The 13,105-nt window shown below is 33.0% G+C and overlaps 2 long non-coding RNA genes and 1 pseudogene across 2 annotated transcripts in view; 1 reads left to right on the top strand and 2 right to left on the bottom strand.

Moving 5' to 3' along the window:
• LOC140049363 (uncharacterized) overlaps window positions 1-13,105 on the bottom strand; it is a 423,758-nt gene that overhangs the window by 212,010 nt on the left and 198,643 nt on the right. The gene's annotated exons all lie outside the window — the stretch shown is intronic.
• The window catches only part of LOC140049362 (uncharacterized), a 250,627-nt gene that overhangs the window by 218,173 nt on the left and 19,349 nt on the right, over window positions 1-13,105 (top strand). The gene's annotated exons all lie outside the window — the stretch shown is intronic.
• LOC140048894 (uncharacterized) lies at window positions 7,437-11,313 on the bottom strand (annotated as a pseudogene).

Below are 13,105 nucleotides of genomic sequence, written 5' to 3'. Positions count from 1 at the left end.
TTAGAGTACCTTTCAGGCAATTTTAAGCGTTTAAAAAATTGCCATGAATGTTCCATGCGTAGTAAAAGAATCGAACTTACCGCATGTATTTCACTGTTAGTTTATTTAACAGTTGCTCCAATTTCTGTGGTGAGTTCACCCTTATTTTCTGAATTAACGCAGGCAAGGCCTTTGTCATTCCGACAGCAAATGTGATCTTTAAAAACATAAAAACATGCTTATTGAATTCATGATGAAACGAACGCTTATGAGAAAGTTATCAATAATTATAAGACGTACCTGCTCATTGACGAAACTCGAGCCATGAACCATGTTCTTGACAAAAGAATTCATGGACTCGAAACCAAAACATGAAAATGCGAAAAGTGGACCGAAGAGCCTACATGCATTGACCAAGTGTCTGAGTTGGTGGATGTTCATCGTCTGTTTTGTGCGACCTTAAAAAAAAGTACAGCGTAATTATATAGTGTTTTGGTTTACACGGCGCCTGAGTTAGCCTATATTTCAATTCATAGCCTACGTTTTAATCCTGACTCCAAGATAATAAAGATATATCTCTATTAAAGTATATCTTTGATTGATCTTTGCTCAAACATAGTTTAAAAATAAGCTTACCATAAATTGTCAGAAAAATCCTACAAAAACCAGTTAATAATAATTGGTCAGCATACTCCAGGTCTGCTCGAGTAATTTCTTCTTTTGCAAGGATACTAATTGCTTAAACTAATAGGCAGTAGTGTACGTATGCTTCTTGGTTTAAAATACCACTCAGGACAGGCACCGAAAAATGAATGAGCCATTCACGGCATTCCAAACAAATGATGTGGGTATCAGTGGCTGGATCTCAATGGAGATACAAAAAAAAAGCGAAAACCTAAAAAAAAACGTTAAAGTAAAAAAAAATAAAAATATATATATTGAATCCTTTGACCTACCTTTCCAATGCTGGCCTTCATTTATACCACGCTGGTGACGAACAACAAATTTCGGTGTTCTAATATTTAGCAACCGAGAGTTGAGAAGTTCAATCTATAACATCAATAATGTTAATATTATAACTTAATCATAGTGTGCGCATAAACGTCATAGTTACGTTGGCGTACGACTATTAATGATACTTATCGGTATATATACGGGCCTTACCTTTTGACCGATAAAATATTCTTTTCCTCTAGAATCACCTTTACACAGGGCCCATATCTTGCATCTGTTAGTCCAGGCACGTTGAACTCCATCATGGTGTCTTACCTTCCAAAAGAGATTGAAATTTACTTTTGTTAGGTCTTCCGACATATAAACCGGCATACCCTTCAGTTTGGATTTGGCTGCAAACACATTGTTACGGGTCCTGATTGAATTGAACCGAACAATTATTGGCCTAGGCTTGTCAGTAATAGGACCGATTCGATGAGATACTTCAATATCGTCGGACTTGAAAGTGATACCCATTTTGTCGCGAATAACCTCCGCCACCAAATCATCAGTTGACTTTGTCGAGTCTGCTTATTTACACCGACAGAGCATTGACCATCTAGAATCTTTACCGACCCACAAATTAAAAAGTTGCTTTGTTATTCCCAGCAACACGCAGTGCATCCAGTCTATGGGAAATATGGTTGCCATGTCAACGTACGGTAGGGCCATGAGTGCCGATGCACCTTTGATGCCTCTTACCTATTTGGAGTTTAAGCAAAATTAAATATTCGATATCGGTAAACTACTAATAGTGTATATACACTTATGTCTATTACGGCTATATCGTTTACTAATGCAATGTAAAAAATAAAATAATCTGTGCATGTCTACGGATGCTGTTCGAGCATTCTGTACAAATGATGCGTTCGTTCTCAGTTCTATATCAGTCGTAAACGGGTAGAATCTGTGCAGAGGCGTGTCTGTCTGCCCTTCAGAGTAGCAAATGTTACACCCAGATTTGCCATTATATTGCTTCATATTCGAAACAATAGCTCTGGCGGGGAGGTCGACGCAAACAGCTAACAAGCGCCCCTTGATCAACCGTTTTCCATAATAGGTTGTAATCACAACACCTGTACAATCAAAATATTTTTATTACGATATATACAATACTTTTAACTAGCGTACGTATTTCGCAAACTTATACATTGCCCATTTTTAAAGTCCACTTAAAAGCTTAAGTTTGTTAATCATAATTACGTACGCGCATCATAATTATCACAAAGGGTCTTTCAAATATAAAACAAAATATTCGTGCAAAATTACCATCATTCAAGCTAAATACATTTGCATGTTCTTTTTTTCCGTTTGACAATATATACTGCACGGCAATAGATATTTCCGGGAAAATCTAGCAAGTAAGAAGTAATTGACAAAATTAAATAATATGAATTTTTAAACATAATATACTTAATGCATAATAATACGCTTTACCGTATCGAATACCGTCCATAGGGAAGCACGCATAGAAATATATAATTGTAACATAGGTATGTATATGAAAAAATATTTATTGCACACATCTACCTGAGCTGGACTGGAAGTTCGTTTACAGCCACGTATACAGGCCACAGGGTTTTCCTTGATGAGGTAAATATTGACACACCATCTACGAAGAATTTAAATTGTTAAACGTAAAACCGATAATGTCGGTATTTTGAGGTTATGTGTTTAAAAACTATTATCAATAGTTAACAAATTATATCAGTACGTACCGGTATTCAGTGTGAAAGTTACGAATAATTCTTTGTTTGTGTTGATTGAACTTGGCACAATGCGATGGTATTCAGACCCGTCACATATGTCACTGATTGTATCGGTTTCGGTATCATTGTGGTGATGGTTGTTGGCTAAAACCGTATCACAGAACGTTTTGTCTATGTATAAATAATAATAGTTTAAGAATACTGTAACGTTTCCCTGCCTCGTTGAAATGCGGGTTCGGCGTCGGTGTTATTCCGACGACGATAAGTAAGTAATATCACGTACAGAAGCACAAACTACAATCCGTTACGAATTCAGGAGATGTTTTATTTATTTTACAACTGATAATACAGTACACAATAGAAATGATATTCGTATGCCCTACCTAATAATTGCGTGTAACTTCAGGTACAAAGTAATTCCTAGTATGGATTGGATCAGATAGTTTTTAAAACTTATGACTCTTCCGGTTCAAGGTTGGAGCTCCACTGCCCACATGTGGGTTTCTTCCTCCTTAAATTACAAAGCCACCCACCAATCAGAAGCCTCCTAAGAGGACTATTCCATAACAATAAGAGGGGTATCAAAATCGTTACAATACAAAAAAACAAAATAAAAAAATAAACAAAATCCAGCAAAACAATGCAAAATTAACAATAACAACAACCATGGAGGACGGTAGTAAAAAAATGATAAAGATTGACATTATTGGTAAAATAGGGATAGTTTAATACCTTTAAACAGTTTTCCTAGCTGATCGCATATATCAATACTGTGATATACACACGCTGTTCTTACTCTCCAGCTCATCGTAGCATCTTTCACAATAAAAATGTGCATTTGGCTCTTTGAAGTCGGTATGTTGTTTAATCATTTTTTTGGTTTTGTAAAGGGATGTTACGATATTGCAGTTTGAAGGCAGAATTGTTGAAATAAGGAATAGAAGATCTGAATATGCTGCTTGTGTGAGTGAGTAATAATAACAAATAACAGAATAGATGTATAAAGGCTGATATAAGTATGCCCCGACCCTTCAAAAAGCCTGTTAAATAGTGTTGGATCTTCATGTGGTATGTAGGTACTTTCTTCATGGTCGGAAGTCTCATTAGCTGAAGATTCTGACTCAGTAGTACTAGTAATACTATCACTGCTAGTAATAGGCACACTGTGACACAGACTCGGAGTGGTGATATCACTAGAAGTAGAAGAGATGTCAAGAGAAGAATCTGAATCATAGAAAATTTGAGTCCTTATTTGTAGTAGATGCGGATGACATTTTTGCCATCTTTCGTACAGCATATCGAGCCCTACGTGGATTGAAACCGTAGTGTCTTGAATGTCTTTTCCGTCCTTTTACTGGTGTACGGAGTCCGCCGTCACTACTGGGGAGTGAACTCTCTCTGGTATCGGACATTCCTAAATCAAAGTACAATCACAAAATTCCGACACTTGCATTAAAACAGATTATTTAATATACTTGTTGTATGAAGACTGAATTGTCTAAGAAATAAAGTATATTTTACACTACACTACATTCATTTATTTATGAAAAAACTGTGATTATTTATTTTTTTAATAGAAAGAATTGCTTTCAATAATTGTATCGCCGATTATATTATTATTATTATCGTCCTAGTGTTGTGATAGGCCTATAGTATTAATTAGGTCTATTCTTTTTTCCACTCGTAACCTATTAGGTCTAATTACTAATTGTTTGTTAGTAATACTTAGTAGGCATACACATAGGCCTATGCATATTTATTATTAAGGCCTACAGAACTCCACTGTGTTCGCCTATTAATTAGCGGTGCGCCTTTACTGCATGCGCGCTTCTGTGATTAGCGCGCGCACATACCTCATGTTATAACTTGAACAAATTTTTGTTTGATTTCTTGTTTTACGATTTGATAAAAATACTGAAAAGGTGTACTTACTATTGTAATTGCTAACTGTTAAGTCGCTGAATATTGAAGTTTCGGTAAAAAAATGTTTTTACTTTAAAAACGCCATCATATACGCTCATAACGTCAAAAGACTTGCCGTTTTTTTAATCAGTAAGGTTCTATTTTAACCTGTTGCATTAACATGTTAATGATTTGTTGTCAATAGGCCTATTGTTCCGCGGTTAATTACTATTGTTTTTGAACTTTTTACTACGTATTCAAAGATGTACAGAATGAAAAAGTGACGGTAAAATAGTTGCTCTTCACATTCTGTATAACATCGTAATGATTTTAAGAATTTTTCTTAGGTGTGGCCTAAATTGCAAAAAACTGCAAAACCTATAAAGTCATTTTACATTACATTTTAAATCAATATTTTGTTGTGCCGGCATCATCATCCGGGGAACAATTATTAATTAATTTCTGATTAATTAATTATAATTATTCCTCTGCGAGTCGACGACTCGACAACCACCAGTAGTTTGAATTTAAACCGCGAATATTAATTAATTCAAAATGACTGGAAAAGTAATCCTAATTATTTGGTTTAATGACGTCCCTGTTACGGGCAATGTTTTAAAGCAAAAAGCAATAGTTGAACCGATATGTAATCATTATCAAGTTGGACAAAAGGCGACTGCAAAATGTCCAGGATTTGGAAAGCAGAGAGGAATCATTGGACGAATCGAAGGTAGGCCCTACGCCTCCCATCCATTTTTTTTTTACAAGAACTTGTAGGCCCCTTACCTTAGGCATATATTAGACCTCTAGGACTATGCTACATGCTGACAAACTAGCCTATTTAAGAGCCATTGTCTGTAAAAATCAAAGATTTGGTGGCAGATGTAAAAAAATGGATTTCTCTCAAATGTTTACCATGAATAGACATTTCAATAAAAAGCATATCTACAACATTCATTTTAATTTTTAGCCTCCGTTGCCATGACAACGGTCAATTATCCAAATTTTGATGTTTTTGCCATTTTTCACAGATTTTCTATAGTAAAAAAGTACAAACTTGTATACTTATTTTAACCAAAAATACTTACAGTATACAGTTTTTGTTTCTAGCAGTGTAAACAACATGTATTGAGTTTCATTTAATGTTAAAAAAAAAAATTACAAAATGGAGTTTGGTTGATACCATTATTTTTAAAAAGGGGTGTTTTAAAAAAATATTTTTTTTATAAAAGTATACCTCATAAACGTACCTATAACTTCCAAAGTGGTGTTTTTAAATCAATGAGGTTTTTTAATTTGATAGTCAATAGGTTTGTCAACAATAATCACAAAAAAAAACACTGGGGTAAATTTCGTACATAGGTTTTGTGTTGCCAGGAAAATACGAAAAATACAAAAAAATACAAACAAAATATCAACAAACAAAACACATGAAACACAATTTAAATATGGCTAATCCAATAATAAAATGTATATGTGGCTTGTCATAATGCTACTAGAGTCATACGAATAGTTTAGATAAAATAGGAGAATGTGTTGTCAGGTTTATTTCAATTAATTGCCAGAAAAACAGTATTTTGCATTGAAATATTTAGTTGATGGAAAATAATGTTAAACTTTGAAATAATGGCGTCAATGGTTTTTATAAATTTGTAAATCTATTTTGTGTAAAGAGATACAGAAAGACCCCCCAAAAAATTTGACCTTGTAAATAGGTAATTTGAGGTCAAAAGGGGTCAGAATGCGAAACAGGACAGGTCCCCACTTTACTACAACTATTAATGTTTGATCAAAATTTACAAGATAGTTACCTTAGCAACCATTTCTATGTGTAACTAAGGAAAGTAATTTAAAAAAACGTAAAAAATGGCGTTTTTATAAATACAAAGAATTGATTGCATTTGTAATTGTTCTCAATTTTACTTCTACTGCATTCTATTAATGACAAACTTGACCTTGTAAATTTATTCATTTTGAGGTCAAATGAGGTCAACATTTTACCATAGTAACTGTTTATATGCGAAAATTTCAAAAAATATTAAAGGGTTTTTCATAAATACAAAACATTTGTTCTACATAGTTTTACATTTCTACTTTTTGCCAAATTTACTTTAAATATTGAATCCTAATAATCTCAGAAAAAAAGTCTTGACAAATCTGAATAAAGGTAAAAAATTGACCTTTAGTGTTATCTTAAACCTGTTTACATAACTAAGGATATTTAAAAAAAAATTAAATATGGAGTTTTCATGAAAAAAAAAAAAATATTTTACATATTGAGGTCAAATGACATCAACATTTTACCTATAGTGTATTGTAGCAACTGTTTCTATACGTAACTAAGTACAGTACAATATTTTTAATATGAGGTTTCATGACTACAAACAATTGATTACATAGCTTTACTACTTTTTCCCAAATTTACTTATCTACTGAATCCCAGAAAATGTCTGACCTTGTGAAAGGGTCATTTGTTGGGTCAAGTTATGTCAAAATGTATTATTTATGTTATCTTAGAACCTGTTTCTATGCGTAACTAAGGATAATGGTTTTTTTAAATACAGTTGAACCTCCCGTAAGTGGCCACCCTCGGGACCTGGAAAAGTGGCCGCTCACGGGCGGTGACCCCATACGGGAGGTTCTGCCGGTAAAGGGCCAAAATCACGTATTATGGCTATATACGATATTCTTAACGAAACGAGCCTCTCAATTTTCCAGCTAATTGTAGGCCTATTATTATTTATAATCAGGTGGTTTAGTATTTTTTAGCATTTTCAGACAAATTTGTAAAGCTTTTATCATGAGAAAACTACACAGATTTTGACCGACCATTTTCTGTGTAGTTTTCTCATCTCTTCACATTAATGTTTTTAAAACCTCTTCAAAATAAAGCTAATATATAAAGAAATACAATAAACATGGACCTCTAAATTCATAGGTCCATGCAATAGGAGCCTGGTAAACATTCTGATTAATAGTTGAGGAATGCCCCATGTGTTTATAGAACAGTGACCTTTCCGCTTCTGGCAGCTCCATGGAAGCATACAGAGTACTGATTCTATGGCGGTTTTTTGTTGCTGTTAACTTTTCCAGACAACTGATTTTTGCTTCAACACAAATGCTATTAATGGCGTGCCATCCCGTCACATGATTTTGTGATCTTTGGACACACGCAAAGACATATTTGTTATCTTCAGCAACACCTGCAGAAGATCTTGCTTCAGGTTTACTCAGTACATCCATAGCATCAACACAGTCTTGCGGGAACAGAACCGGCACCAAATGGTTGTTTCCTTTTGTCACGCCCAGATTGAAGTTAACTATATGGCCACTGAAGAACGCAATTAACTTCTTCGTGGACTTGTTCACTACCAATTACATTCCAATCATACATAAACAATCATGTGTATACTCGGCTTGGTTTACGATTTACTACAAATGGTGGTCAGATAGTTGTGTATTACCAACTTCAGCCCAACGGGCAGCACTACAAACAAACGTTAACGTTTAATTGTTATAGTTATCTACGTTAACACAGAATTACATTGTACATTATCGTTATTACAAGTATATAGTATTACAAGTATATAGCCTTACAATAAATGAGTATCTTACTTACAATGGTCAATCTTTATTATTGCTGAGGTGCGACACCTCCCTTCTCTACAAGGTTGATGTGAGGTGTAATTACTACATTCCTCCGCAATTCTTTTATACGGTAATACACCTGACTAGTTCTATGCAAATTACCCTTTGCGTTTAACTTTACATATCCGTCACTTTTGACTGTAACACCTTTACCTGTTTGAAAGGTGATTTTTAGTTTGTTGATCAAAGACTTTTCAAGTGGATCAGAAATTCCATCAGCATGATATTTATCAACCCATGTGTTGTTTGGCTTCTTGCCACTCCTCTATCACTAAACGGCATGGCTCCCCACCACGTCGAGCATTGTAAAGTGTCAATCTTGAAACGGTTAAATCTCGTAATTTTCTGCAATTATGTGAATCCCATATCATATATGGGTCATTTATCATGGTTGTAATTTGATTTAAAGTGTACTCTCTGAGTTCTTGCACATCATTTTCTAAGGGTAACACTGTAGGTTTTCGCAAATTCTTTTGTCTGTTCTGATTCTGTTGGTAGGAAGCATCTCCAAAAACAAAATCTTCATTCAACTTAAGGACATCTAGGAATTTGTCAACTTCTGAAGCATCAGTATCTCTTTCTTGTTCAAGATGAGTGCCTCGTCGGTAGTGTACTCATCGATAGCCTCAACTAGGGAGGTAAAGTGCTTTCTTTTAAACATGTCACTAATGTCACCTTTTAGATCACATTGGGTTTTATTAACTAGATGTTTTTTAAAGAAGTTATATAATGTCGCCAACCTCCTCATGTCAGACATTACAGGTTTTCTTTTTGTCCCAAAATTTTTTCCCGATATTTATTAATGTTAAATCAGTTCTGCAAATCTCACCAACTTCATCGGTCCTAAAACGATTAAAAATTTCAACATTAAAGCCAGAAGACAGATCACAACTAATTCCACTCATCGGAATGTGGTCGCAGTCAGCACTAGTTTTACCCCGACACTTAACCTTGTGCCGGCTAAACGATGCCCGGTTGTAAAATCCCTTACAAAGCCCACACATTACAGGTGGCTTCTTACTTGTGGTTCTTCTTTCTTGTTCGTACTTTAGATTATTCTTCTTCATTTCACCATTATTTACAATATATATACCCTCTTTTCTCATTAGGTCGAACTGTTTTTGCATTTCTCGCTTTGGAAATTTAAGAGCATCTTTTACTCTTTGGTTGTCATTGTGTACTGTTTTAATGTGTCTTGTTAGTTTTTCCCGATAATACTTTTTACAGAATGGACACAAACGTGCTGGTTTCCTTAATTTTTTTTATTTTTTTTTAGATAGTAATATATAAATATATTTATTTCAAATAAATTAAGTTAATAATATAGTTATAAATCAGTTTAAACATTAACAAGCAGCTTCGATCGAGCTAGATAAAGAAGTAGTAGTTTGGGCCTAGGCAATACATTACGTTGTATAATATAGGCCTAAAGCATAAATATCAATGTTTTAGTGACAATTATTTATATCAACCTAAAATAAGGTTACACACTAAAATTTATACATTTGTGATCATTTTTAATGGCAAAAAACTTTTACTTGAATTTCATGATTTTCACAAGCAGTAAAGTAAAGGGTATATGTTTACTGGTTTTGCATAAGCTTTCATATACAAATATTGACAATTCCCTTCATACAGAAAAAAAAAGGTATGGGTATGATATTAATGTCTGTGAGAAAAGGTTGCTACTGCTAAATAATATGGAATTAAATTACTCACTACTACTTCTTCAACCTCTGGAATTTCTGTTTCCTATGGAAAAAAACATGATAACTTTGTCTAAGAATGTAGAGTGGCTTTTTTGGACAAATACTGTTTGATTTAGTGATAATTATTTCTATAATAATTTATAATTTGTAAAGAATAAATTTACTACTAGGAACTCATAAATACACATTGTGTCTCAGACATATTATTTGTGTATTTCAGTTTTGTTTATCAGTGCATGCATTATTCAACATGCTACCTGTAAAACAATCTACGAGCTCAATAGATACTTTGCGATCTTTTCCCACATCTAAATTATTATTTGGCACTGCCGTCAGTTACTATTCTTTTAGATAGGGACTAGCTTAGCAGCCATAGCATGCCTAGTTTTCAAAGCATTTTAGCAACATTTTAAACTCACTAGGCCTATGCTGGTATAATATTCATAACAATACAGTATTTTATAAGGCGTTATAATATGAGCAGACTTACAAATGGTTCGCTACATAGAGAAGTAGTAGTTTTGGCCTAGGCAATACATTACGTTGTATGTTATACAAATATTTACTGGACTGAGGGGCATGGTTAAAAATATAGACCAAGGTGATCTGGAGACTATGCTATATCCTGAGACGAAGTCGAGGGCTATATTTTTTACAGTTACACTGATGAAAGCCCAGTAAATATTTGTTTTATAAAATTAAAAGTTTCAAAATACAATTTCAAAATAAACATAAAAAGTAAAACACTTACTTCATCACGAGTTTCAGATATTGAATCGTCTGGCCTATAGGAAGTGTCCATATCAGATGCCTATTCAAAAGGAAAAATATAAAAATACTATTTGTATACTAATTGGAATATACATTGAGGGATGTTCCATACAGTTACAATGATATACTGTAAAATATTTTATTTTCATGGCACTAAATTTTTCCAATTTCATGATTCCAAACATTTTGCCTTTTTTATTTTTGTAATGGAGCGTTTTTCGTCCATAAGTTTTTTTAACATACACTCAAATAATTGTAGCAAAACCATAATACTAAGTTTTAACCAACATACTTAGTATTAAAATTATTATTTGGCATTGCCGTCAGTTACTATTCTTTTAGGCAGGGACTAGCTTAGCAGCCATAGCATGCCTAGTTTTCAAAGCATTTTAGCAACATTTTAAACTCACTATAGGCCTATGCTGGTATAATATTCATAACAATACAGTATTTTATAAGGTGTTATAATGTAAGCGGATTGGGATAGGTGGTACATGTATTTCATTTCTTACAAATGGTTCGCTAGATAGAGAAGTAGTAGTTTGGGCCTGGCAATACATTACGTTGTATGTTATACAAATATTTACTGGACTGAGGGGCATGGTTAAAAATATAGACCGAGGTGATCTGGAGACTATGCTATATCCTGAGACGAAGTCGAGGGCTATATTTGTAACCGTTACCCGATGAAAGCCCAGTAAATATTTGTTTTATAACATTAAAAGTTTCAAAATACGATTTCAAAATTAACATTAAAAGTAAAACACTTACTTCATCACTAGTTTCAGATATTGAATCATCTGGCCTATAGGAAGTGTCCACATAAGATACCTATTAAAAAAAAAAGACATAAAAATACTATTTTTATACTAATTAGAAAAGACGTTGAGGGATGTTTCATACAGTTACAATGATACACACTTTTCATATAAAAATTTGGGCGAGGTTAGCTTTCAAAGCATTTTAGTCTATGCTGGTATAATACTTACAGTTCCTTCTTCTTCTTCTTCCCCATAGTTTGTACCAATGTCTAAGAAAACACCAAAATTCAATATTTAAAATTATATCTTATTTCCCAATGATGTCAAAATAGTCAAACAATACTTATTTTTAATTAACATCATAAAGAAAAAATACACTATTCAAGTTACTATTAAATATCAACATATCAACACACAAAAAAAAACATTTAAAACATTTTGGACATGAAAACAAAACTGAACCTAAATTGAAAAATGAAATACAAATTTCAGATTGCATACCATTATTCTTAGTATCTGATCTTGGCTAAAAAATTGATTAAATCAGGACATTTATGACAATGGCATCGTAAATGAATTTCTGCGTATGCATATATATAAATACAGTAGTTTTCTGGTCGCAATCTAAATAAAAAATTAGCAATTTATAATATAAAAGTATACATTTTTAAACCCAATGACAGTATAGGATGGTAGCAACATTTACAAATAACATAACATATAGTGAAATATACTCATAAACTATTAGAGATAATAATAATAATAATAATAAGCTTTATTTAATCACGGATACTTAACTCAACTAAAAGTTGTTTTTCAGTAAGACCGTGCTCAAAGGAAAACACCAACAATAATAAATGTAAAAAGCAGATATCAAATCAAATAATAAAACAATTACAGAAGCAAAAAACAAAAGCAGATAATAAAACAATTACAATGAAACAAGGATACACTTACTAACTATAAAATTAAATAATAGGCCTACACTACATTTAAATAAAGCTACATGAAATTAGCAGTTAACAGTTTCTTAAAAAGAGAGACAGAGTTCACATTTTTAATATCTTCATGTAGCTCATTCCAAACCTTGGCACCTCTATATGATAAGCTACGTTTTTTGTAGTTTGTTTTTGGTTTTGGTACTATTAAATTTGGCTTAGTTCTAATATTATAGTAATTGTTTTTGATATTGAACTTATTTAATAAATATGGAGGTGCAAGGTTGTTCATAATCTTAAACATAACAATAGCTTCATTTATATATAATCTTTCATCTAAGTTCATCCAATTTAGACTTTGTAGAGCTTGAGTACTAGAGTCGGTTTAAGATTTGTTTGTAATAACTTTTGCTGCGCGATTTTGAAGAACTTGTAGTGTTTTACTTTGAGTTATATTTGAACGTCCCCAAACAACATGGCAATACTCAAGATGAGGAGCCATAAGTGATTTGTATAGTTTGCATTGAATTTCTTTTGGAAATATATTATTAGTCTTTTTTAAGTAGTACAAGCTCTGCAAAGCCTTAGATTTTACATTATCGATTTGTGAGCACCAAGAAAGATTATTATCTAATATCACACCAAGGTGTTTACATTTATTTACACGAGAGATAGTGACATCCAACATTATGTAC

This window comes from Antedon mediterranea, chromosome 5, assembly GCF_964355755.1.
Source record: "Antedon mediterranea chromosome 5, ecAntMedi1.1, whole genome shotgun sequence".
Taxonomy (NCBI): Eukaryota; Metazoa; Echinodermata; class Crinoidea; order Comatulida; family Antedonidae; genus Antedon; species Antedon mediterranea.
This window is presented reverse-complemented; position numbering and strand designations above follow the sequence as displayed.